The 26,958-nt window shown below is 50.7% G+C and overlaps 1 long non-coding RNA gene across 1 annotated transcript in view; it reads right to left on the bottom strand.

Annotated features, from left to right (window-relative positions):
- LOC135292856 (uncharacterized) overlaps positions 1-26,711 on the bottom strand; it is a 61,983-nt gene extending 35,272 nt beyond the window's left edge. The window contains exon 1 of the long non-coding RNA XR_010355023.1: positions 26,665-26,711. This is a non-coding gene — a long non-coding RNA (uncharacterized LOC135292856). The remainder of the gene's footprint in view (positions 1-26,664) is intronic.
- Positions 26,712-26,958: the final 247 nt, after the last annotated feature.

Genomic DNA, 26,958 nt, shown 5'->3' with positions numbered 1-26,958 from the left:
CTGCCCAGAGCTGCTCCTGACACAGAGGTCAGCGTGACCTCTCCTCTGTGATGTCACAGCCAGCAGAACCATGTCACTCGGCTGCCAAGCTGGCCGTGCCCCTGCTCACAGCTCCCACTGTGACCCAAGCCCTGGCATGTCCCAGCCCCCAGAGCCACACCTGCCAGGCCACGAGCCCCAGCCTTGGTCCCCACTGCCGGCCTCAGTGGCTCCTGGCCATCCTCACCCTGAGTGCAAAGCCAGCCCCAGGAGCCCCCCAGGGCGCTCTGGATCCAGGCTGAGACACCCTCAAGCCATCACTGAAAGGGACATGGATGGGGACTGCAGCTGGATCTTCCAGTGCTCACCACCCCTGACTGTGCTCCAGGTGAACCCAAACCTCACCTGCAGCAACTTCAGAAGTTTATAAGACTTTGTGTTCTATATGTGTGAATTTCATGCAAAGATATATACCAATGTGCAATTGCTCAAACACATTCAAGTCATCTAATAATTTTTTTTTTTAAAGGCATAGCTTCTTCTATATCTATTTTTGTGAGCTTTTAAGAATGCTTTCAGTTTTCAAAATTCTGTTATATTCTAACAGCACAACTGTGTCTCCTTTTTATAAAGGTAGTTAGAAGATCCAAGTAAATTTGTCTTAAGAATCACAAGTCTTTAAAGCCACTGGAAAGCAGAGAGGGAAAACCCTCTAACAGCCTTACTAAAAAGATATGTAACTAAATACAGTTTTGTCTCTCTGTGTACTCTGGACGTAACAAATCCGTGAATTGAAATTTTCAAATACTCAGTGCTTACTAACTCTTTCAGCCTATCACAATTTAATTTTTTCTTGCCAATGTATTCTATTTACAGGTTCTTCTCTGAGAAATTACCTCTGAGGGAGCCCTGCTCACCCATGAAGCCTCTTGGAAACCTTACTCCCCACCAGCAAATAAATGGTGCCATGGTCAAAACACCCTGTGACTTGGGGAAGCCTGCTCTGCTAGCACCTAGCATTACTGTAATTCGTGATGAAAAAAATTAAGCACAACAGATTTGTCCATCAGTTTAAATCTGGCTGCAGAAACAATATTGATTTTTGAGGCAGAAAAAAGAAAATAGAAGCCTCAATATTGGTCCCCGAGGTTAATGCTGCAAAAACTTAAAACAAATGCTAAGAGAATTGAAAGTGCTCGCTCAGTAAGCAAACCAGTGCTCCCTCCTAAGCACCGAGTGAGCTGCTACCAAATGCTAATAACACCAAGCATGTAACACTCTAAAACCAGCAGCAACACACTTTTCACTGCTCGCTCATGGACACAGCTGCCACAACTTTGAAAGGATGTACTGCTTCAAATTTCTTCACACCCAACATCCATCCATGTAAACATCTAGAGCTGAGGGAGCAAGTAAAGGACTTAAAAGTTGAGAAGAACTCAGATGGCATCAATGAACTTTTCAGACAATGGGGGTTGACAGGATAGGTTTCATCGTTTGTTAGAGGAAATTTTTGGGTTGCAATCATTGCTTTTACTCATGTTTCCCTGTTTAGTTAAGTCTGCAGAGGTCCACTGGGGAAGTCTTCATAGTAAGTAAAAACAGGGGAGTTGTGGAATCCTCTGACTCCTCCCCCTCAAGGAAGATTAGATCACAGAGTTTTCCCCACCTAGGCTGATAGAGAAGACTTAACCCCTGACGCTCTGCAGCACTTCTGCCAATCCACATCAGATTGCCTCCCCCACTGGCCAGCTGACACCGCCCACCCCAATTATTCATCCCTCATCCCCCCTACAGGTTGCTGCCCTTGGCCCTGCCCTGTGCCCGCCCCTGTGCCCTCAGGTCATCGGTCACTGACCCCACACTGAAGTCCTGCAGACCACATGGTTTGGTCTTTTGTCTCTGGTCCCTCTGGCGTGCTGGATGCACCCTTGCTGGACTATGTCATGCAAAGACCCTTCCTGTCTTTCCTGCACTGAGCTGTCTGTGGCGTGTGCGTGTGCATGGACTGGAAATGGCTGTTCTCGTGGCCTTCCGCTGAGTGGCTTCTGAAGGAGACGCCTCCAAGAAGGTTGCAGCATTTCTACCACCCTGCAGCGCTGCAACACTAAATAAATACACAAAAATCAACTTAGGTTAAAAAAATGAAAATTTTTATAAATTGTTACACTGGCGATGTCAACATACAAATATCAATTTAAGGTTGCAAAACAAATTTTTTTTTCCTACTCTCATGCAATGTAAATATTTACAAATATCAAATACAGTTAAAAAAACCTAATGTACTGAAACCCTCTACAAACACTAATTAGAAACAAATATCAATCAAAGTTTAACAATTAAATTGATTACAAACTACTACAACTGAACAGCCCATATACAAACACAGGAATATCAATATTCCTCTCTAAATAACCCTAGGCCTAGAACTAAATGAACACAATTTCAGAACTGTACAAATCCATACGCATTTCAATAGAAGTAACTACACCACAACAATGTGCACTGTAAATATATATTAAGTGTTACATATGACATATAGTAAGACATATGTAAACATATTCTTAAGAATCCTATCTATAAATACAAATATCAGTGTACCAATAGAAAAATCCATCTAACTGTAACAGTGGAACTATAGAGCTGTACAACTGTACACATATGTGAATATAACAAAGCAGGGATGTAAAATGAACATAGGTACGCATATATATAACTGCATACATATCTATGTTTTTATATATCTTTACACACACACACTCACATATATATACATACATAACATACATCCATAAATGCAACTAGATACACGTTCATAATATCTACACAAATATCAGTCACCGTATGTAAATATCCCTACACTTGTAACTATCCAAGTCTAACTCTACCCATCCATAAACAGAACCAGATCAGGAGGGATTGCAGCCCCCCCATGTTCCCAGGCTCTCCCTCGGTCTCTTCCTCCCCTGCAGAGCAGCTCTCCTGGACAGGGAGAGCAGATGGGACATGTGGCAAGCAAAGGGAACACTGAGTCAGTACGGGGACGTTTCCCTTGGCAGCAGCTGCACTTCCATCAGGGAAGAGGAAATCTCAGAGCCTCCCCAGGAGGGTCAGAAGGAAAAGCAGCCGAGGGGCCAGGCTGTGGTGAGCTGTTCACTTCTTTCAGGCATCCCAGTTGCTCTGGGGGAACTCCCTCATGTCACGTTATTGAACCACCTCTGCACTTACCAGGACTGTGGCCCCCAGATCAAGCAGTATTTCTGTCTCCAGCTGCTTGCACCAATGACAGGGAACGTCCTCTGACAGCGCTGGGGCACAAAGTTACCTTCCACAGCTCATCTGACAGGTCCTTGTTCTTCCTCTGCTTCCTGTCTTTCTCCTTATCTTCCATTCGAATTTTTGCAGCATTTCTTTTTCTTTCCCCTTGATCAGTGCTAAAATGAATGTTTCTCTTCCAAGCTTGAGTTTGTTCAGTGATCCTGTGGAGTGTTTTCTCAGAGCCCTTTGTCATGGAATTAAGTGTTAATTTCAGCAATTTTGGTGATGTTCTGTGTGATTTATGCAAGTCTCCAGTTCATTAGGGCACCAGTTAGGAAGGTACAAAGATAAGAAGGATGTTTCTACATGTCAGTTCACTAGTGGAATATCCATGGAGAGAGAGAGTGATTAGCTGCATTTTACATGTACTCCTAACCTGAAAGTGCAACAGGTAACTTGGGGAGAAATCAAAGCCAGATCTCTCTTTCTACCAGCTTGTATTCAAATGTAAAGTAAATAGAGCAGGGTGAGAATGTTAGTGTTCAGTTCCTAATGTGCCTTATTAAGGTGTTCTTAAAGTAATGAAGATAAAATCTGGGTTGGCATTCCTGATCTCCAGATACTCCTGGTCAGTTTCAGTGACTCTGAAAACAGCAGAGATGTGCCCACCATACCTTATTAATCGATTTGGGGAGGTTTTAGGTTCAGATTCTCTGAGGCTTTAGCTTTTTAGATCTCTAGACAATGCTTCCAGGAATCTAAATGGCTTTCAGAATTTAAACTTCGATCCTTTTTCCCTCAGTCTTTGCACTCGTGCACCAGATAATTTCAGTGAATGGATTCCACTCTATTACAGCTCCAAGCTGAATCTCTCAGCTCTGTTTACACTGGTGGTTTACTCTTCTGCACAGTGCAATTTTAAAACCTTCATTCCTTTTTATCTCTGCCTTTCTTTTTCTGTTTTAGCTTGCAAATGCATGCAGATGTATCAGAAACTATACATTTCATTTCTGATACATCACTTCCTGTCTAGGAATTTCATTTTATCCTGTTCTGATGTTATGCTAGCCTTGTATCTTTTATTCTAAGTGCACTCATGATTTCTTGAATGTGGAAGTTTTATACTGCAATGCTCTCATACACCTCCTTTCACAAAACCCTTCACTAACAAGAAGTAACTCAGTGGTTCCTTTCTGCTTTTAGAAGATTTTGGGAAACTCAAGTCCTGCTCAGCTCCAAAAAACATTTATGATGATAGGTAATTCTCCTAAGAACTGAAGTTAATGTTAAGCAACAGCATCTGCTTGTTCACTTGTCAGAAATTGGGAGAAAACACACTGCAGACACTGAGGAATGCAGTGCAAGGAAGATGAGCATCCCTCAGTTATCCTGGCAGATTGATATCACTGGCAAAATTCCCTCTTTTCCAAAGGGTTTTCATTTGCTTTGGCTGTACTTTGTATGGCTGCAGGTCACATTTCCCTTGATTTCAGGAAGTATCTTGGCAGTAACTCTTGGTAATATACCTTGCTAATTCCCCCTTTGGAGGAATTACTCAGTTCTGCACTCCTCATTATATGCCCTGTTTTAAAAGACTTTTATGTTATTTTCCTTCTCTTGGTGTCTTCACACTTCTTCAACAAGGTTCTCTTTCTAAGAATATTAATCACAATAACCCAAAGGATTAAAAAATGCTTGGGTATTTATTCGCTAAGTGCTTACAAAAGAAAAATTAAAAAAAAAAAAATCTGTATAAATGCTTGATGTAAAATGCAAATAAAAATAAACCTGAAAGTTCTCCCAAAAATATTGTTATATTTGCCCAATTATAAAAGAAAAAAAAAAGGCAAAATTAAATGTAACAGCAATTTTAATTAAGTAGCTTATTTTATATAAAATTGAATACACTTGAAATATTGACAACACACTTTGGTAAAATAAGGAATAATTTGGTTCTGATAATAGTGTATAAGCAAAAAGAACCGTGCGGGGTATGGAGGGCAGGGCTTGACCCCCGTCACCTCACATACAAGCTTTTCAAGCCTGAATTCCCCTTTTTATGCTGTATGCCATTACCATTTCGTCCCATTTTCGATTCATCACACTTGTATCACCACCCTCATCATCACCTTTACCACGCATGCTCCACCATCCTTTTAGGGTGTTGCGCCACTCTTTGGGGTCTTTTTTGAGGAAGGCCTCTCCTCTTCCTCGGTGTCCTTTAGTTCACCTTTTGGGTTACACATGTGCACCAGGCTGGTATAGTGTAGCCAATCTTATGTTCTAACATTAAAGCATCAAATCTCATGTAATTAACATTTTCCTGGTGTCCAACCAAATTTTCCTCTTCAAACTAAATTTAGTAGTAGTTATCTCTTGCATCTTCCTGTTCTGAACATCTGCAGGAGAAGGGCGCGGGGGGAGCTCTCATCTCCCTTTCTTTCTTGGCATTGCACCTTCAACTCTCTTATTATTTGCAAACATTAATTACAGTATCAATATTGATTACTGTTTCAATTTTATCAGCATGAATCATACCTATTTATTACATTTCCTTTCTAAGTATACGAATCACAATATCCCTAAGAACTGAAAAATTATTGTTCCCTAATATTCACAACAGAAGAATAAAAAGAAATCTCTATGAATACTATTTGTAGTATGGAAACAAAAATAAACTTGAGAGTTCTCCCAAAAACCTTAAGAAAAAATCCCAATGCATTTTTGTCTTGGTTTGAAAAGACAGGAGCCTGTGAAGGAAGGCAAAAGCCTCCTGTGAAATGGAGAAGGTAAAACCCCTCCCTCCGAATTATCACAACTTCAGAATTAAAAAGGGGCTCTCAGGCAAAGATATGGGAACGGGAATAACAGTTCTTTACTGGAAAAAAACTAAATAATAATGTAATTTAACACAAGCAAAACAACCACTGGCAGAGTGAGAAAAACCTGGCACCCTGAGAAGTCAGGGTGCTGATAGCAGTCCAGCCAAATGGTGGCTGCTCCTCCTGGAGCGGCGATCTGCAGAAGGGTGTAGATTCCTTCCGAAAATGCGGCGAAGGAGCAGCTGGGCCTCGGTTCCTGAAAGAGATAAGAAAAAACTGCCTAACCCCCAACAGATGGCAAAATAGAATACATGCTTATTTTACAAGCCAGGACATTATCCACCCCTTATTCTATTTCCATCTGTGTCACAATGAAATCTTATACTCAGTTTTCCCTTAAGACCAGGTTTCCCTGTTGTACACAACGGGTTTCCCCATCTTTCTGCATTACCCACCAAGTGTAACCAGGTCCTTGAGCAAAAACAATCCCACGGATGGGTTTGTCTCTGCCTGAGGTGGGATTAATCCAGACAACTTTCCCTAAAATACCCTTCATATGTACCACAGGGACTTTATCTCCATCTATTGTGTGCAAGGGTTCAGACTGGGCAGGGCCAGCTCGATTGATGGACCCTCGGGTGTTGACCATCCAGGTTGCTTTTGCTAGGTTATTTTCCCAGTTTCTAAATGTTCCCCCACCAAGTGCCTTCAGGGTAGTCTTAAGGAGTCCGTTGCACCGTTCAACTTTGCCAGCAGCTGGAGCATGATAGGGGATATGATATATCCATTCGATACCATGTTCTCTGGCCCAGGTGTTGATAAGGCCGTTCTTGAAATGGGTGCCGTTGTCAGAGTCAATCCTTTCAGGTGTGCCATGTCTCCATAGGACTTGCTTTTCCAGGCCTAAGATGGTGTTCCGGGCAGTGGCATGAGGTACAGGGTAGGTCTCTAGCCATCCAGTGGTGGCTTCCACCATGGCCAGCACATAGCGCTTGCCTTGGCGTGTCTGGGGCAGTGTGATGTAGTCAATCTGCCAGGCCTCCCCATACTTGTACTTGGACCACCGCCCCCCATACCACAGGGGCTTCACCCGCTTGGCCTGTTTGATGGCAGCACACGTCTCACAGTCGTGGATAACCTGAGAAATACTGTCCATGGTTAGATCCACCCCTCGGTCTCGTGCCCACTTGTAGGTGGCATCTCTGCCCTAATGACCCGAGGCATCGTGAGCCCATCGAGCCAGGAACAACTCCCCCTTATGGTGCCAATCTAAGTCTATCTTTGACACTTCTATTCTCGCTGCCTGATCTACCTGCTCGTTGTTTCGGTGTTCCTCATTAGCCCGACTTTTGGGGACATGGGCATCTACATGACGGACTTTCACCGTTAGTTTCTCCACCCGAGAGGCAATGTCTTTCCATATATCAGCAGCCCAGATTGGTTTTCCTTTACGTTGCCAGTTAGCTTTTCTCCACCTTCCCAGCCAGCCCCATAGAGCATTGGCTACCATCCATGAATCAGTATAAAGGTAGAGCTTTGGCCACCTCTCCCTTTCAGCAATGTCCAGGGCCAGCTGAACGGCCTTGAGTTCAGCAAGTTGGCTCGATCCACCTTCTCCTTCGGTAGCTTGTGCAACCTGTCGTGTGGGGCTCCATACGGCTGCTTTCCACTTCCGGTTCATCCCTACGATGCGACAAGAACCGTCAGTGAAAAGAGCGTAACGTGTTTCCTCTGCTGGTAGTTGGTTATAGGGTGGAGCTTCTTCAGCTCTTGTCGCTTGTACCTGCTCCTCATCGTCAGTGAGACTAAAGTTTTCACCTTCTGGCCAGTTCGTAATTATCTCTAAAGTCCCAGGGCGATTCAGGTTTCCAATACAGGCGCACTGGGTGATGAGGGCAATCCATTTGCTCCATGTGGCGTCGGTGGCGTGGTGGATAGTAGGAACCTTTCCTTTGAACATCCACCCCAGCACTGGTAGTCGGGGTGCCAGGAGGAGTTGTGCTTCCGTGCCAATCACCTCCGAGGCGGCTTGAACTCCTTCATAGGCAGCCAAGATTTCCTTCTCTGTTGGGGTGTAGTTGGCTTCAGACCCTTTGAAACTTCAGCTCCAGAATCCCAATGGTCGACCTTGAGTCTCACCAGGCACCTTCTGCCAAAGGCTCCAGGACAAACCATTGTTCCCGGCTGCAGAGTAGAGCACATTTTTGACTTCTGGTCCCGTTCTCACTGGGCCAAGGGCTACAGCATGAGCGATCTCCTGCTTGATCTGGGTGAAGGCTTGTTGCTGCTCAGGGCCCCAGTGGAAATCGTTCTTTTTGCGGGTAACCAGGTAAAGAGGGCTCACAATCTGGCTATACTCAGGAATGTGCATCCTCCAAAAACCTATGGCACCTAGGAAAGCTTGTGTTTCCTTTTTGCTGGTTGGTGGGGACATAGCGGTGATCTTGTTGATGACCTCAGTGGGAATCTGGCGCCGTCCGTCTTGCCATTTCACTCCCAGGAACTGGATCTTCTCGGGCAGGTCCCTTGACTTTGCTCTTCTTGATGGCGAAGCCAGATTCTAGCAGTATCTGGATGATCCTCTTACCTTTCTCAAACACTTCTGCCGCTGTGTTCCCCCACACAATGATGTCATCGATGTACTGCAGGTGTTCTGGAGCCTCACCCTTTTCTAGTGCAGTCTGGATCAGTCCATGGCAGATAGTGGGACTGTGTTTCCACCCCTGGGGCAGTCGGTTCCAGGTGTACTGCACGCCCCTCCAGGTGAAAGCAAACTGAGGCCTGCATTCTGCTGCCAGAGGAATGGAGAAAAACGCATTAGCAATATCAATAGTGGCATACCACTTCGCTGCCTTGGACTCCAGCTCGTACTGGAGTTCCAGCATATCCGGTACAGCGGCGCTCAGCGGTGGAGTCACTTCATTCAAGGCACGATAGTCCACAGTCAATCTCCATTCTCCGTCAGATTTGCGCACAGGCCAGATGGGGCTGTTGAAGGGTGAGTGGGTTTTGCTGACCACCCCTTGGCTCTCCAGCTCACGAATCATTCTGTGGATGGGGATCACGGCATCTCGATCCGTCCGATACTGCCGGCGGTGCACTGTCGAGGTCGCAATTGGCACGAGTTGCTCTTCCACCCTCAGGAGTCCTACTGCAGACGGGTTTTCTGACAGTCCAGGCAAGGTGTTCAATTGCTTAATGTCCCCTGCCTCTACAGCAGCTATGCCAAAAGCCCACCTGAGTCCCTTTGGGTCTTTGTAATAGCCGTTCCGGAGGAAGTCTATGCCCAGAATACACGGGGCCTCTGGGCCAGTCACTATAGGATGTTTCTGCCACTCCTTCCCAGTCAGGCTCACCTCGGCTTCCACCAGGGTCAATTGCTGTGATCCCCCTGTCATACCAGCAATAGAAACAGGCTCTGCCCCCACATGTCCCGATGGTATCAGGGTACACGGCGCACCAGTATCAACTAGGGCATCGTATTTTTGTGGCTCTGATGTGCCAGGCCATCGGATCCACACCGTCCAGAAGATCCGGTTTTCCCGTGCCTCTCCCTGGCTAGAGGCAGGGCCCCTCTAACACTGGTTATTATTCCTCTCCTGGGTATACATACTAGAGGTCCCTTCAAGGGGATCTGACAGATCGTACCCAAAAGCTTGGTCATGGGAGGTTGAGGCTACCTTCACCTTGGTGGAACTCCCCCGGTTAGAGTTTCCCTCCTTGAGTTGACGGACCCGTGCTGCCAGGACAGAAGTGGGTTTCCCATCCCACCTCCCCATGTCTTCCCCATGGTCACGCAGGAAGAACCACAGATTAGTCCTTGGGGTGTACCCTCTCTCTCTAGCTGGGGAATGTTGGGCTCTGACTTTGGGGCCTGTGACTCGTACGGGTGCTGCATGAACTTTCCTCATTTCTTCCCTCATCTCTTCTTTGAACTCCTTAATCACAGCTGAGATGTGAGCCTGCATTGGGCCATTAATCATACTCTCATAATTCCTAAGTTCGTTGGCAACAGAGCCCACTGTCTCTCGGTTAGTGTCAGCATCAATTGTTGCAATGAAAGTGGTGTACTGAGATGGCCCCAGATTTGCCAGACTCCACAGCATTTGCCCTGTGCACCTGACCTTGTCGGGGTCATTATTATGTTGTCCGTCCCTCCCAAAGAGTACCTCTAATACTGCCACTTCCCTTAACTGTTGGATCCCTTCCTCCAGGGTCTTCCAACGCATTCTATGGTGGTGCTCCTGCATTCTCTCCCTGTGGACAAACCTCTCTCTGACACTCATTAAAAGCCGCTCCCAGAGAGAAAGGGATCCTGGCTCCCTTACAAAAATCTGATTCATACCTGAGTCCTGGGTTAAGGGTCCCAAGTTCCTTGCCTCACCACCGTCCAGCTGCACGCCTGTACCCATAAGGTCCCAGACCCGGAGTAGCCAGGTAGTATAAGCCTCACGCCCTCGTCGCACAATGTCTTTGTGCAGATTACGGAGACTTTCGTACGTCAGGGACTCGGTGATGATCGCAACTTCTGGCTCCCCTGTGGGTTGTGAGGTTCCTCCATTCCTATCTCTATCTGGGTGCTCTGCTTTCATCTTAGACCTCCTTGTTTCTACCGGGGCAACTGCTGCTGGCTGTGACTGCCTTTGTGGTTCAGTTGGAACCTGGACAGTTGTAACATTTGTGGGTTCCACAGCTGTACTATTAGACTGTCCCTCTTCAAGGCAAAAGGCGGGCTTCTCACCAGCTGGTGAAATGCACTCCTTCAGCATCTCTTGCATCTCCTGCATCTCCTTAACCAGCACCCTCACCCAATCTGGGTGGTTCGTTTCTGAGGTAGGCTGTGGGGCAGGGGCAGGCTCTGGAGCAGCAGCATCTCCAGTCTCTGGGGTAGTGGCAGGCTCTGCAGCAGTACCCCTAGTCTCTGGTGTAGGTGTCAGGGTAGTTATCCAGGTTAATCTTCTCTTATCTCTGAGTGCTAAACATAACAGGCATATCAGCAACACCACCCATTGTATGATATCATTAGCACTTAAAGTGGATCTTAACCCTTCGAAAACTGGTGGAGCAGACCCAAAAAGATGGTTAAAAGGTTGGGAGAAAGTTTCCCCCCGTGTCATTTCCTCACAGTAGGTACCATTATTAAAGTAACTCCAAAAACATGCAGTTAGTGTGTGATAGCTCTGAATCCATGTACCTGCCATCCAGAGGAAATTAAAGATCCATGAATCCTTCACCCAGAGGACAAACTTGATAACAGACACAGTGGCCTTAGTTATAGGACCCATATTTAGATAAGGGCATGTAAATGGGAAGTATACACTTGCGACCACATGCCACCCAAACCAGGGAAAACTGGACCACATGGTGGTACTTACAAATTAAGCTACCTAAGAACTGTTAATCCCCTTTTTTTTCCTCAATGCCCTCGTGCCTAACGTTGGGCGCCAAAATCTGTCTTGGTTTGAAAAGACAGGAGCCTATGAAGGAAGGCAAAAGCCTCCTGTGAAATGGAGAAGGTAAACCCCCTCCCTCCGAATTATCACAACTTCAGAATTAAAAAGGGGCTCTCAGGCAAAGATATGGGAACGGGAATAACAGTTCTTTACTGGAAAAAAACTAAATAACAATGTAATTTAACACAAGCAAAACAACCACTGGCAGAGTGAGAAAAACCTGGCACCCTGAGAAGTCAGGGTGCTGATAGCAGTCCAGCCAAATGGTGGCTGCTCCTCCTGGAGCGGCGATCTGCAGAAGGGTGTAGATTCCTTCCGAAAATGCGGCGAAGGAGCAGCTGGGCCTCGGTTCCTGAAAGAGATAAGAAAAAACTGCCTAACCCCCAACAGATGGCAAAATAGAATACATGCTTATTTTACAAGCCAGGACAATTTTATAAATCCTGATAATTCGTCTACAGAATACAAAAAGGGACATGTTCTAGAAGAGAAAATTTGTACCACAGTGCTGCACGGAATTCTATGCTTTCAAGCTTTTTGCACTTCAGGGGCAGTATCATTCTCTGCACTGCAGTGCTCTCAGCATGTTCTGCTCACCGTGCCAGCTTTCTGCTCTCCCCTGGTACAGATCATCCTCCCAGCCAAGGCTGAGTGCAGCCTGTTGCTTAGGCTGAGACCCCTGGTGCGAGGACACAAGGCTTGACTCCATGTTGATCAGAAGGCTGATTTATTATGATATATATTATACTAAAATGCTACATTATAACTATACTAAAAAGAACAGAGAGAAGAGATCAGAAGGCTACAAAGACAAGAATAGAACAGGAATGAATAACAAAAATCCTGTGACTGCTCACAGCCTTGGCACAGGTGGCTGTGATTGGTCACTGATTGAAAACAATCCACATGGACCAATGGAAGATTCACCTGTGGCACTCCACAGCAGCAGATAGTTATTGTTTACATTTCTTTCCTGGGGCCCTCAGCTCCTCAGGACAGGAAAAATCCTAGCAGAGGCTTTTTCACTAAAAATCCTGGCAACATCTCACCCTTTTAAATTATTAAATTAAATAGAAAAAGAAATGTTTGCAATCTCTTCTACTGGCGCCTTGCCAAAGAGAGAACAAGCACCTCTTGAGGTTCACCTGTTGCCAATCAAAATCTCAATAATCTGCTGATGTGAAATGGTCAGGGAAATTCTTCCCCTGTAGAACATTAAGGGAAATTCTTCACTTATCAAACATCTAATTATATCATATCACTATAACAATCTTAAAATACAAGAAAATGCAAAAACACATGCAGAGAAAGTTCATTGTTTCAAGTCCAAACAGCTGAATTTCAGGACAGAGTCCATGGACTGAAGATGCTCTTCTTTGACATCTCTGGAAGTCCCCTTTGGTCCTGAAACAGGCTTGCAGAATTCTGAAACAAAGAACTGCTAAAGAAAACAAGAATTATCAAACAATTCATTGACAGTCATAAAACAATTCAGAGAAGAATTCAAAGCACTATTGTAGCAAACATCTATGTAGTCAGAAAACGTCCTTTAGATAAAATCAGAATGTCCAAGGACTCTATCCTCTCCCTCTCTCTTTCCCTTGCCTCTTTTTTCTACCTTTCCCTTCCCTTTTCCCATTCCCTCTTCACTCCTACAGTCTCTTATATTCCCAGAGAGAGGTTTCTATAACCTGTCCCCTTTAAAGGAATTTACCACCCCTTCATTAACTCTGCCAGATGCTGTTTGAAGGTGTTCTCTCTGTTCTCTGAGAGGCATCTCTACACCATCCTGCCCCTGCAGACACTCTGCCTTGGTGGCAGAGGCTGTCACAGCACTGCCAACAGCAACTGTGCAGCCAGAGCTGCAGAATCTGTCACTGCTTGCCTGAAAGTGCCAGCCCTGGATGGAAATATCAGCAGGAGCTCATGCTCTGCCTCCCCGTGCTGACAAATCCCTGCAATCCCTCCTGCTGTGCTCTGTGGCAGCACTGGCAGAGGAGGCAGAGGATGTGACACATCCTCAGGGACACCTCGGGCTGGCTCTGGGCAGCAGGACCTTCCCTTGGCCCATGCTCACTTCTGCAGACAGCTATGGCCATGAGCCTCACACACTCCTTGCATTTTGGGGCAAATCCCTTCAGCTTTGCTCATTTAAGGCTCTGCAAGGGGCCAAAGACTCAACCCTCTTTTTCTGAAAAAGCAGATGGTGGGCAGTTCTTCAGCCCACGCAATTAAAAATAAATTCTTTTGACCCAAGTAGCCTCCAAGCACATATTTTGGGAAGGAATTACTTTCCCACACATAGTGCACTTTCCCTCTTTTACCGCTAACAAAATCCCAGTGTTTGATGCAAACAGCCCCAGGATATGTTCATGAATAGCTCATCAAATAGCTCACAACCAGCCCCTTGAGAAAAGCAAAGTGTGCTTTCTAATGTAACCAGTTAGTCTGAGTTTTGAATGTTTTGCATTTGCAACTGAGGCCCTGTAAGCAATTCTAATTGTTGTCAGTAGGTGAGATACTTCTGAACAAAGAAATCAGTTTTACCTGGCATTTACCTGGTCATACAAAAGAATGGATGTTTGGAGAGTGTGCTTTTATAATGTCATATGTTTAAGGTGGGACACACACAGTGTACAACATCTCTCCTTTATACTTTCTTTTATAAATACATAGTTCTAAGAATTTATAACTTTTATTTGGCTTAAAAGGTCAGTACCACTCAGTAGCAAACACCTGTCAAGCCTCCTGGACCTCCGTTCTGGCCATCCAGGGCCATAGGGTGCTACTGCAAAAGTTATTTTTCAGGCAACAGTAGCAAACATAGGCACCAAGGCACCAACCTGCCCCCTTTCTGTATCATCAGCAATAGAAATTGGTTTTAAATTATCAGAATTTCCAACTCCCAAATGTCAAAAAATATGTATTTTCACATGCAAACTATGATGGCTTTTGCTGATGTTTATAACATTTCACAGGGCCAAAGATGACTCAGATTTCTGAAGTTTTACAAAATAGAGATGCAAATGTCACAGGAAGCACAGCAAGGATGAAGGTTTAATCACCGTGAGAAAACCTCTCTTGCTGAAGTGTCCATAGAATCACAGCTTGATGCAGAGGGCACCAACAGCACCTTACCCTGTCCATGAGCCATCCTGGAAATGCAGAGCATGCCAGCCCCAAGTCTGGTTCTAGTGCCCGTTCTTATGCACAATTGTCTCCAAAATCGGCAGCAGCACAAGCCAAGGTGAGGGCAAAGCCCATTCTGAGGCTGCCTTGGGGACCCTCCACGCCTTTTCCGAGAGCAGGGGACAGCAGGTTCTGCCACAGCAGCAGAAATTACATTATGTGTTAGTAAATGCAGCATTTAGAGTAGCAACTAAATAGTCCTATCTCAGAGTTAAATGTTCAATTCTTCATAAATGCAGTACCTAAACCAGTTAAATCCCACCTACACGCCAGACATCCACCTATACCTGCTTGTGTAAATTGTATTTTCCACTCCACTCCCTGGCCCTTCTCTCACCACAGTCCTCAAGCCCTCAACCAGGCACAAGCCAACTTCTCACCATGCTGTTAGTAATCACCTGCCCCACCCAAAGCAGCTGTGCAGGTCCCTGACTGCTGGGAGAACAGGCTTGAAATGCAGACACCAACCTCCACAAAAACAAAAAAAAAAAAAAAAAAACAAACAAAAAAAAAAATCAAATTTTTCTAAATCATTTCAGACTAGTGAAAGATCAGGACATTGAGAGACTTGTTTATTCCCTTCAGGCCAATCAAGATAAAGTTTATGTCCTTCTGTGTCAAGGGAAGTCATGGCTTCATTTTGAAGCCCCGTTTTATGTTTTATGAGCCCACTTTCCTTCCTCGTTTGTCCCTGCTCCCCAGGAGGCCACTCACTAGGCATATATAGAAATACCTGTGTCTGAAAACACATCTACATGACTGCATGACTTGCACTGCAGCAGTTGAAGGCATCATTTTCATTGCACAAAGATCACAAACCTCTTCTAGAAGAACTGTAGAGTTCTTACTATGGAGCTGTAAGAATTCTGCCAGCACATCTGCTGCTAAAGCAACAATTCCAGCTTTGCAGTGGCTTAAGCGGGCTGAGACAGAAGTGTTGCTCCATCAATGCATAAACCACAACAAAGCAGTGGGGACAAGCCTTTGTTCCAAGTTTGACTGAAGCTTTGGGAAGCAGGTTTGCCTGCAGAGGGCACACAGAAGCATGACACCTTTGCCTGCTGTGCACCTACAATTTCTACACCGTCATTATCACTGCTCGGGTGACTGAGCAAGCTGACAGTGTGTGACAGATTGTCTGTCGTGTACAGAAAGTCACAGACAGAAGAAGGGAGGGAGAAAACAGGGAAGATGACAATGCAAAAGATGTTGAAGGAGTGTGGCAAGGATTGAGGATTAAGAGACAGAAATAAGAAGAGACCATACCCCTAAACTGTCAAGTGCTGAGGGGAAACTGCAAGTACTTGCATATTTGAGCTCACCACCTGGACTTGCATGCCTTGTCCACATTACCATTATTTCAATAATTTTTCTTCCTGGAGAAGCTGCCAGGTCCCCAGTACCAGTCCTACCTCCCTTCCAGCAGTCTCTGTCTGGGCAGAGTTGAAAATAGATCAGGGATTATCTTTTACTCCATAAGCATTCAAGACAGCCAGAGAGGTTCCAGGAAAAGGCCATAGTGAGTGCCCAGGACAAAGAGATTTTAAGCAAGTGGAAGAAGGGAGTATTAATTGAGGATCACAGTTATATGGTGGGGTATAACCTTTCAAATATTTGTTGCTTTTGAAATAGAGATTTTTGGAGTTCACTTGAGTTAGCAATATGAATTAAGCATTTAAATTTTAGCTTGTAGAATTAAGTGTTGATTTTTTTCCTTTTACTTAAGAAATCATGGATGTAATTATCATGCCAGGCAAGAACAGGCGGGGCCAGGGGTTGGATATGCATGAAAAGGTTGAGCAATGTCATCTATATGGAGCACCTTTGTGAATAAAAGATTGGGCTCAGACCAGGGCTCAGGGCACAAGTTTTCAGGAGAGCAATCTCGCTTGTGTTGGGTGCTGACAATACAGACCCACTTCATAACTACATCAGGTTGTGGAGTCTATTTATTCCACCTATGGCTTCACTTTTCTACTGAAAACTGCAGGTAAGAAAGCCCAGGCAGAAAAGGGAAGGAGAAGCCATGTAAACAAACCCATAGCTCTATACAAGGACAGAAGCAGATTTCATCTTCACCAAGCTGAAAAGAGTGGTTTTATTAGAGAAAAAAGAAAAGCAAAAATACCCTAACATCATATATATTCTCCCACCACATTCAGACATTACAACAATAAAAATGCACTCTAAAACCACTGCAGTAAATTGGTGAGTTAGGAAAAATAAACAGGGCACAGGTTAATCTATATAGATCTTTGGAAAGATGAGCAATTACAATCTGCACCCCAGCTCATGCTCAGTATTTACTATAATCTTAAATAACAATAAAGTCAAACACAATAGAAGACTGATGTTCCTAACTTCTGCTTCCAAACACAGCCAAGGGTGGCAGCAGCTACAGCTCCATTCTCCTGAGCTCACAGCGCAGCGCAGCTGTTCCAGCCGCACCAGCACGGGACTGGCTGCAGGTTGTACAGCCCGTGCCTGAGCCAGGATCAGAGCGTGTTTCCTCTCAGGTAAGGGGAGCCCCGTGCTCTTCCACAGCTTCTCCACCTTCTCCAGGAGCAAAGCAAACCCCACCACAGCTACAAAAGCCGATGCTTATCAAAGTTTTCCCTTAGCAGCTTGGAAGAGCCAACTCCCGCAGACTCCGCAGAGTGTCCGTCCCGGAGACCCAGCTGCAGCTGCCCTGCTCTCCTTTCATCAGATCCGGGTGACATCCACCCACAGCCATTGAAAAGGGTCATTCCCAGCCTGGGAGCCAGGCGGGTCTAAGCAGTGGACAGTGATGATCATTAGAACCCCCTGAGTAACAGCTGAGGTGACTTAGCTCCCTGCTTTGGACAGGCCCCTTTGGTGTCCTTGTGCAGTGGGGCAGTCCCTGCCCCGGCACTGGCAGGGCTGGAGGGCAGCTGGGAGCCTTTCCCAGCTCCTGGCAGCTTCTGCAGCTTTGGCAGCTGGGGCATGTCTTGTGTCTTCTGGAAACCTGGCAGCCCAGGCGGGATTCTCAGGTAGCCTCGGGCTGGCATCTCTGGTTTTTTTTTTTTGCAGTTCTTTTGTTTGTCTTAGGTCTGAGATCAACAAAAGGGCTTTTCCCACAACTTCCAAGCAGCTAAGTGAAAAAATCTCGTTCATTCACCAAACACAATATTGCTGCCCCAAAGCAAGAACACACAGGCCAGAAATATGTCCATGCATGTGAAAAACACATGTGAAAACTGATAAAGTTTAATAAAGGACAACAGGAGACAAGGACCATAGCGCAAAGGTTATTATGGCTGGATGCATCTGGGCACTCAGCCAAGCCCACGCTGTGTGTTGCACAAAGATTGCTGCATATGCATAGACCCTTATGCATAGCAAACTTTAGTTTACATGTTCCAAGAATTGTTTTGCATGGCTCCTCCTGTGTCTTAGAGCATGCATATTCCTTGGTTGTGGTTTTAGTCCATTCTTACCACCTCCAATTTTTGGACCTTGGTCCGCACCATCTTCAGACAGTGAGTGCTGACAGTGGGCACATCTGTAGCAGGTGTCTTCTTTCTATGTTCATTGGATGTTATCCCATTTAAGTAGGCATTTGAACACAAGCATACTTCTATCAGCTATTTCACTACTATGTCTAAGCCTAATTAAGAACTGAAATAAAAACTATATCTTTATAAGAAAGTTACTTTAACATCACACATATAAAATCCATTTTAATATTTGCAAAAAGCCAATATTAGAATATTATAATATGTATCTATAACAATCTATTGATAATATTGCTGAAAGAAGGAAAACTTTTCTAAATACCTAGTGCCTTTGGTAATCGCTAAAGGTAATGTAGCTTGGACTCTACTACTGTTTACTCATCTCTCTGTTGCACAGAAATCTTGGATACTTTAGTGTGTAGATCTGTATTTATGACATTCTCTGAAATGAAAGTGAGAGGAGAAATGGGCTACATTCAGATATCTGAAGTTCTGTCTGAACATTTGCTGAGGTAAATCAAAGACTAAAGGACAGCTACTCTTTGTGAAGAATGCCAGAACAAGTTAAAATATGTATTAACAGGCATAATCAACACACTAGAATTAAAAGAGCATCTCCACCAGAAGAGAGAGTCTATAAAATCACACTCTGCATCAAGAAAACATAATGTCTATCACTACATGGATTTGTCGCTTTGCACGCCCCTCTGCCAAGTGCAAGGGGCCTCAAGGACTGAAAGCACAGGGAGCCAAAGGGAGACAGCTCCACCTACGTCACTGAAGGCTCCTGGGGAAGCAGTTTCCTTGAGAATCAAGCTCCTCTCCTCCAAAGGCACTTCCCCAAATGTCTGCATTTCCCGGGGAACACCAACACACACTTCAGAAACCCTGGCAAGGCCAAATTCCTTGTGCTCCTTGCAGCACAGGCACTCCAACTGGAGCTCATCTTCCTTCCTCCAGCTCTGTGTCGTTTCCTTCCCCACACCCACGTGTCGCTTTGGGCGCGCAGCCCCAGCCCCTACAAACACGAGCTGCTTGCTGCCTCTGCACATGCCTGAACTCCTGCCTGTGCTCACGGCAGCAAAACCAGGCTGTTCCCAGCCAGGGAGCGGAGCCCTGTTCCCGCAGGAGGCTCTGGTCAGCCCCTTGCAGGACGCTCCGCTGTGCACGCAGCACTTCTCCTGCCTGCCCAGAACGCTCCTGGCAGAGCAGAGCACAAGCTGGCCGGCTCTGGGCTCAGCACACCCCAAACATGGGCACAGGAAGACGCAGTGGCTGCTTTGCAGCCATGCCCAAGACAGCTGGGAAGGGTCCCCTGCCCCTGGTCTCACTTGGTTGGCTTTCTGAGTGGGCCTGAGGCACGGGCTGCAATTCCTCACTTGTGGGGAGAGCAGAGCTGCCAGAAGCGCACCCAGCCTGCAGGCACTGCCTGACAGCGCTGCGGCCACTGGGACGCTCGCGCCTCTGAGTCACAGCCACTGCACTGCTGCTGCTGCTGCTGCTTCATTTGCTTTGAGGCACACCCAGAGCTCACTGTTAGGCCATGGTGGTCTCTGGTTCTGCCCTCTTCCTGTCCCTTTGTAGGGCTGGAGAATTGCTGTGCTTTCAGGAAGCTCTTGCTGAGAACTTCCAGCACCACAAGCTCCTCTGCCCTCGGTGGATGCTCGCCATGGAAGAGCATACTCAAGCTGGCTCTTCAAAAACCCAGGGTCCTTGTTCACTTCAGCGTGCTCAGCACGACCTTCAACTCCACGGTGCTGTGCAACTGGAGCAGCAGGACAGGGACCTTTGCAGCCTGAGCTGCCCTTGTTCCTCTCTGCCCGTGCACAGACGATGGCATGGAAGAGAACGGCAGCAGGGCCCTGCGTGTCCCCGGGCTCAGGATTTGTGCTGCTTCAGCTCCACAGACAGAGCCACGGCTTAAGTGAAATAGCCAAAATGTTTATTAAGGGAAGGCAAAGTGAAGGGGTGAATTGGGAGGGAAAACGGGGGATTGGCAGGGCCAGGGGGCTGGAGGGAGGGAGCTGCAAACAGGGAGCAAGAAGGCAGGAGCTCCTGGAGCTTGCCACAGGCTCAGCTGTGAGCAGCAAGAGCTGGGCCTGGAGCTGCAGCTGGTCCCCTCTGCTCTGCAGGTGCTCCCATCTTCAGTGGGAACTGGGGGTGGCAAAAGGACGCTGGTTCTTCCCATCCTGCAGGCACAGTTCGGCAGATCTTGCGTCGAAGGTCAGATTGACAGGGGGAGGCTGGAGCCCGCCAGGCGCCAGGGCAGGAGGGGGCCGAGCCCTCTGCCATGGATACAGCAGCATCCCACAAAACCTCACCTTGGCCACGTGCCAAGCACAGGAATAGAGGGAGCAGGCTCTGGCTCAGGATTCTCGTGAGAGCCTCTTCCCCCTCTTCCACTCCCAGCTCCATCACCTGGTTGAAGAGCTGAATGGAGAGCAGCTGCAGCTGGCTGTTGTCCTGGAAGGAAAGGAAAAGTCCTAAGCACCAAATGCTCCCGAGCCATTGGAGCAAAGGCCCAAAACTGCAGAGAGCACAGAGTTTCCAGGCAGGGGCCAGTGCTCTTGGCTGGGGGCACAGAGCCTTACCTTGTCAAAGTGTGGCATCTGGGGCTCAGCCAGCTTCAGGCTGGTGATGCTGGGTATCTTGAAATCTTTGTCCTGCAGCACACACGTGAGCACGGAGAGGCTCGTCCAGAGCATCTCCGCATTGGGATCACGCAGCTGTGCCAGCAGGTGTTGATAGAGGCCGTGTATTCCTGCGCCCTGTGTGCAAGACGAGGCTGTGCTGTGAAGCCGTGAACGGCTGCAGCAGCAGCAGCTGCTGGTGGCACTGGGGCAGCTGAAGCGGGAGGCAGGAGAGCTGGGAGCAGCTGCCTCTGCTGGCAGAGCCCAGCCAAGGCCAAAGGTGTGTGTTCCCCCGCCCCACGCTGCCAGCGCGGCTTCAGCCACTGCCCCCTTCTCACCAGCGAGGGCTCCTTGCTGAGCAGCACGAGGCCTCTGAGCTGCAGGCGCAGCCTGTCCCTGCACTGGCTGGGCAGGTGCCTGGATAGGAGCCAGAGGGCACTGGGACCGTGTCGGCTCAAGTCCAGACAGTCCAGGAGCTGAAAGGCACAGGGCAGTGACGGGGGAGCCGGCCGGCAGGAGCCCGGAGCCGCACAGGGCCGGGCCCCTGCAGCAGCGGCAGCGGGCGCGGGCAGCGTCCCAGGCGGCTGCGGCTAGCAGAGGCCCCAGAGCTGGGAGGCAGCTCAGGCAGGCAGCGCTGGCCGTCAGGCTCACCTCCACAAAGAACGCCAGGGCAGGCAGATCCCGGCGTGGCTGCTTACGGATGAGCAGGCTGAGCAGGTGCGAGGCCATGTGGGGACACAGGGGGCTCAAGCCACGGCGCATCTCCCTGGCAGGGGAAAAAGGCACCAAGGCCCTGAGGCGGCGGGCAAACCTCTCCCAGGAGTGACTGACAGAGGTCTGATCATTCCCCAGCACTCTGCAAGGGGACACGGGCCCCTTGGCAGGCGGCTGCTCCTGGGCATCCTCCTCTGCCAGGCTTGTGCAGTCTGCTCGGCCGTGCCTGGGTGGCAAGGCCCTCTCGCTTACGGCCGCGGGGACTGCGTGGGGCACTCCGGGCACGGGGCACAAATGCTGGCGGTGGCGGAGGGGAGAAGGGGGTCTCACCTGGCCAGCAGGCCCGCTGCCTCGTGCTGGGTGTTGGCACAGAGCAGGGCGTCCCAGACCTGTGTGTGCTCCAGAGCCACCAGCTTCTTGTCGAAGCCCAGTCGGGAGAGCAGAGCCTTCATGGTGTGCGCTGCAAACCTGTGTGCCGAGCAAGGGCCAGGTCACGCTGGAAGCACTGGCCCTGGCCACAGGGGGCATGGGAAGGACAGGGCGACTGGGACCTGTTGGGGTCGCTGGGAAGGCCGTGTTCCTCCCGGCACACTCTCCAGAAGCTCCTGGTCTCAACGTCCTCTGGCATCTGCTCTGTGGTAGAGAACATTTGCAAGAGCAGATCCACGAGCAGCTGGGGAGAATAAATGTGCATCCCGTAGTGCCACTCAGACGTGGGGACAATCCTCCGCAGCACCAGAGTTGCCTGCAAGAGACAAAGCACCCCGAGGCAGAGCTCAGTGCCGAGGTGCCCATGAGGCAGGGCCCGAGGGGAGAGGCAGGGCAGGCACCCGGCCTGCTGTCCCTGAGCCTGCCCAGAGCCCAGCTTTCAGCCCAGGCCGGGAGCTGCAGCGTGGGGAGAGCATGGAGAACTGCTGGAGAGGGTGACCTGGAGGGCGAGCAAAGGCCAGCTCCAGAAACTCACAGCCAGGGCAAAGGCGGCCTCATTCCCGCTGCAGAAGATCGGGCCGTGCGGTGGCTGCTGCTCTAGCACGGAGAGCAGCGCCGGAAGGACCTCCTCCACGGCGACTTCTGAGGTGCCCATGGCCCTCCACATCAGTGTGGCAGCTCTGTGGGACCAGAGCTGTGTGTCAGCACCCTGCCCCGTGCAGCTGCGTGGGGCTGGGTGACAGAGCCCCGGTGCCCTGAGGGGCCGGGAGGGAGCATGGCAGCAGGCTTGGGAAACAGAGGTGCCCGAGGGGCCCTACGGGCCGGTGAGCACCGAGCTCTTGAGGCAGTGGTGCCCCGTACCTGTCACATAGTGGGGCGCAGTGCAGGAGGCTCATGACCACGTGAGCGGGATGTTCTTCGGTCAGGCTCACGATGGCCATTTGCAGCAAGGCGTCCACGGTGTCGCAGGACGCCAGTCTCTGCAGGATGGCCCTGACCGTGGCTAGCACCTGGAGGGAACGGCATGAGGGAGACTTGGTGTGCTATCCAAGGCAGCAACTTGCCCAGCTTCGCCCAGGAAGTGCTTGCCTTCCCAGCCCACTGTGATGGCCCCAAAGGCTGAGCTGGACCAGCAGACATGGCTTGAGGGGCCACGTGATCCTGGGAGGCCTTCAGCCCCGGCCCCAGGCTGATTGCCTGCTGCGGTGAAGAAACACCCTTCTGGCAAAACCCCAGACTGGGTGCAGGACTGACAGTCAGGGCAGTCACAGCGTCCGCCTCCGGGATGGCCTGATTGCGGGTGTTTGAGGTGGCCATCCCCTCCGTCAGGGCCATGTCAGCCTCCGCCCGGCCCTCGGCCGCTGCCCGCTCGCAGCTTGCAGCGAGCTCAGCGGGCGCAGTGCTGGCAGCAGGCTCTGCCCGCAGCTCGCTGGGCACGGAGTCGGGCTGGGCCGTGCCTCCGGTCACGGTGGCCCTGTTCTTTCTGCGCCGAAGGCGCAGGAACCTCCGCAGTGCCTGCAGCAGAAGGAAGGGCGGGAAGAGAGGGACGTTCCATGGTCTGCTGCAAGGACGGGGCTGGGCCGAGCAGGGCCAGCAGGCCCGGCCCAGGTGGGGATGGCCGCAGGTACCTGCGCCGCTCTACGGAAGCGGCCGCGGGTGGGCTCCTGCTCTTGAGTGGCGTCCTTGGCTGCATCTGGCAAAGAGGGAGAGTAGCCAGAGCTGAGGGGCTGTGGGAGAGGCCGGAGAACACAGGCCAGCCCTGCGCTCCCCAGGCAGGGGCAGCCCTCTGCGTGCCCGAGGGACGGAGCACGACTGCCATTGGGGGGGCAGTCCCTGCCCCTGTCCCATCCTGTCCGTGGGCATGTCCATAGGGATGGGATGGGATGGGATGGGAAGGGATGGGATGGGATGGGATGGGATGGGATGGGATGGGATGGGATGGGATGGGATGGGATGGGATGGGATGGGATGGGATAGGGTGGGATGGGATGGGATAGGGTGGGATGGGGTGGGATGGGGCCTAGGCTGGCTGCAGGCACCAGGCCTGTGGCCCAGCTGCACCACTCACCGTCCTGCAGCGGCTGCAACTGCTCCGGCTCTGCAGGCTGCTGCACTGGGGCAGCTGCAGGGCCGTTCTTTTTCTTCCCCCGAAGCCTCCTGAACAGGCTGAGCACTTTGCTCGCCATCCCGCTGCCCGACCTCGAGGGACAGATGCCTCGGCAGAGGTCCGAGTCAGCGGTGCCGCAGTCGTGCCTTGCAGGCACCTGCGACAGGGAGGCCTCAGGAGGATGACAGGACAGCAAGTCCTGCCCTGTGTTCTCGAGGGCTCCTGCCACAATGACAGGAGACTCCTCGTGAAGGATGGAGGTCACCAACTCCCACGGCCTGGCCACAGGGGCACCGGCCGCAGGGATGGGAGATGCCTCGGAAAGACTCCGAGTCAACGTGTCCCGAGGTCTGGCCGTGAGGCCAGCCGCAGGAGTAGCGCGTCGGGAAAGCTCCGGCTGGGCAATGAACGAGCTGGCTGTGCGGGGGATCCACACAGCACCGCTCTGTCACGCCCTGTCCCGTCGCGTGCACCGAGCACTCTGGCGTGGCCGTGACGCTGCCAGCACCTATGTCAGCGCGTGTCACAAAGGGCTGCTGCCACAGCCTGTTCCACTGCGCCGCACGGTGACCCTGCTGCACCGTGTCACAAGGGGCCCTTGGTGACGCTGCCACGTGCCCCAGGGCCACCCCCTCCCCAGGCAAGGCGCCCCTGGTTGGAAGGAATCCGTTGCGCTGAGTGTCTAACACAGCCCTGGACACAGCAAGGCTGGCCAAGTGCTCTCCAGGTCTGTGCCCGGCCCGCACAGCCCAGCTCGGTGCTGGCCCTGGAGCAGAGCGGCTTCCAGCAAGCAAGAAGCAAACGCATCTTGCCAAGAGCTAAAACACACCAGCTAGGGAAGATGGCATTAATAAAGGCCTTGGAATTCACAGCTCTCTGAGAGACATTTGGGGTTCTCAGCTGGACAGAGATGATCTGGCTCTGTCCTGTGCTCAAAGCGGGGAACACACCCTACCACAGGTGCTTGGTTTGGTCTCCGCAGGCCCAGGCAGGTGCCAAAGCTGCTCTTGACAGCCTTCTCCCTTCCCACGCCCCACTGCCAAGTGCAAGGGGCCTCAGGGACAGAAAGGAGCACAGGGAAGCAAAGGGAGACAGCTGCACCTACCTCACTGGGGGCTCCTGGGGAAGCACTTTGCTTGAGAAGCAAGCCCCTCTCTTCCAAAGGCATTCCCCAAATGCTCACATTTCCCGGGGAGCACCAACACACACTTCAGAAACTCTGGCAAGGCTGAATTCCTTCTGCTCCTTGCAGCCATGGCACTCCAGCTTGAGCTCCTCTTCGTTCCCCCAAGTCTGTTTCCATGGGTCCTTTCTGGCACGCAGCCCCGGGCCCCCTATAAACAGGAGCTGCCCGCTGCCTCCTCATGTGCCTGAACTCCTGCCTGCGCTCAGGGCAGCAAAAGCAGGCTGTTGCCAGCCAGGGAGCGGAGCCCTGTTCCCGCAGGAGGCTCTGGTGAGCCCCTTCCCACTGTGCACGCAGCACTTCTCCTGCCCGCCCAGAACGCTCCTGGCAGAGCAGAGCACAAGCTGGCCGGCTCTGGGCTCAGCACACCCCAAACACAGGCGCAGGGAGACGCAGCAGCTGTTTTGCATCCATGCCCCAGAGAGATGGGAAGGATCCCCTGGCCCTGGTCTCAGTTGGTTGGGTTTCTGACTGGCTCTGAGGCAGGGGCAGCGCTTCCTGGCTTGTGGGGAGAGCAGAGGCGCCGGAACCGCACGCAGCGTGCAGGCACTGCCTGACAGCGCTGCGGCCACTGGGACGCCTCTGAGCCTCTGCCACTCCGCTGCTGCAGGACAGGGAGCTTTGCAGCCTGAGCTGGCCTTGTTCCTCTCTGTCCGTGCAGAGAATGCAGCGCAGAAGAGAAGGGCAGCAGGGTTCCGCGTGTCCCCGGGCTCAGGGTTTGCGCCGCTTCAGCTCCACGGAGACGCGGGTAACGTGCAAAAGCTAAACTCTTTATTAAAGGAAAGCGAAGGGAAGGGGTGAGCTGGTAGGTAAAAAAGGGGATGAGCAGGGCCTGAGGGCTGCAGGGAGGGAGATGCCAGCAGGGAGAGGGATGGCAGGAGCTCCTGGAGCTTCCCACAGGCTCAGCTGTGAGCAGCTAGAGCTGTGCCTGGAGCTCCAGCTGGTCTCTTCTGTTCTGCAGGTGCTCCCATCTCCAGTGGGAGCTGGAAATTGCCAGACTCCGGTCCATCTGATTCAGCTGACAAACGAAGTCGCAGAGATCTGGTTTTGAATGCCAGCTGCATCAGTGTGCTCCTGCAGGATGGGCTCTGATCTTCCCCGATGGCTTGAAGAGCTGGAAGAGAGAGGAACAGAGCCACGGACAGAGGCCGGATTGAGGGAATGCAAGGAAAGCCTCCTGCCAGGGCCATCCCAGCCGGCTGTTGCCATGGCCAGGAGGGAGAGGCAGCCACGGGCTTGGGCCGGAGGGTGCTGGCCACGGATCCCCCACGTGTCCCTGAAAGCCCTCCGGGCTCTGCCCCCGCCGCCCCTGGTCCGCACAGGGAGCAGAGCCCTGGGCAGCCCGGGCACGGACTGTAGCTGCGGGGCCGGCATGTGCAGCTGCCCCCGGCGGTCCCCGCTGGCCCGCGGCTGCCCTCACTCACCCTCAGTGAGGACCTGGAGCTCCTCCTTCTGCCCCGTCATCAGCGCTCCGGCCACCCCTGGCAAGACAGAGGCACAGGTGGCGGCCCCGGGCGGCACAGCTGCCCGACACGGGCGCTGCCAGCCCCGGGGCCGCACGCCCTCCTCCCCGGGCAGGGCTCGGGCCGGGCCCCTGCCGCACGCTGCCGCCCCGGGGAGGGCTCGGCTCCGGCTGCCGGGGCAGCAGCCGGGCCGGGAGGCGGGGAGGGACGCCGGGCTTGTGGCTCACCGATGATGCTGACGGCCGTCTCTCGCAG

The sequence above is a fragment of the Passer domesticus genome, unplaced genomic scaffold, assembly GCF_036417665.1.
Source record: "Passer domesticus isolate bPasDom1 unplaced genomic scaffold, bPasDom1.hap1 HAP1_SCAFFOLD_54, whole genome shotgun sequence".
Classification (NCBI taxonomy): domain Eukaryota; kingdom Metazoa; phylum Chordata; class Aves; order Passeriformes; family Passeridae; genus Passer; species Passer domesticus.
Note: the sequence above shows the minus strand (reverse complement) of the source record. Positions and strands in the feature narration are given on the sequence as shown.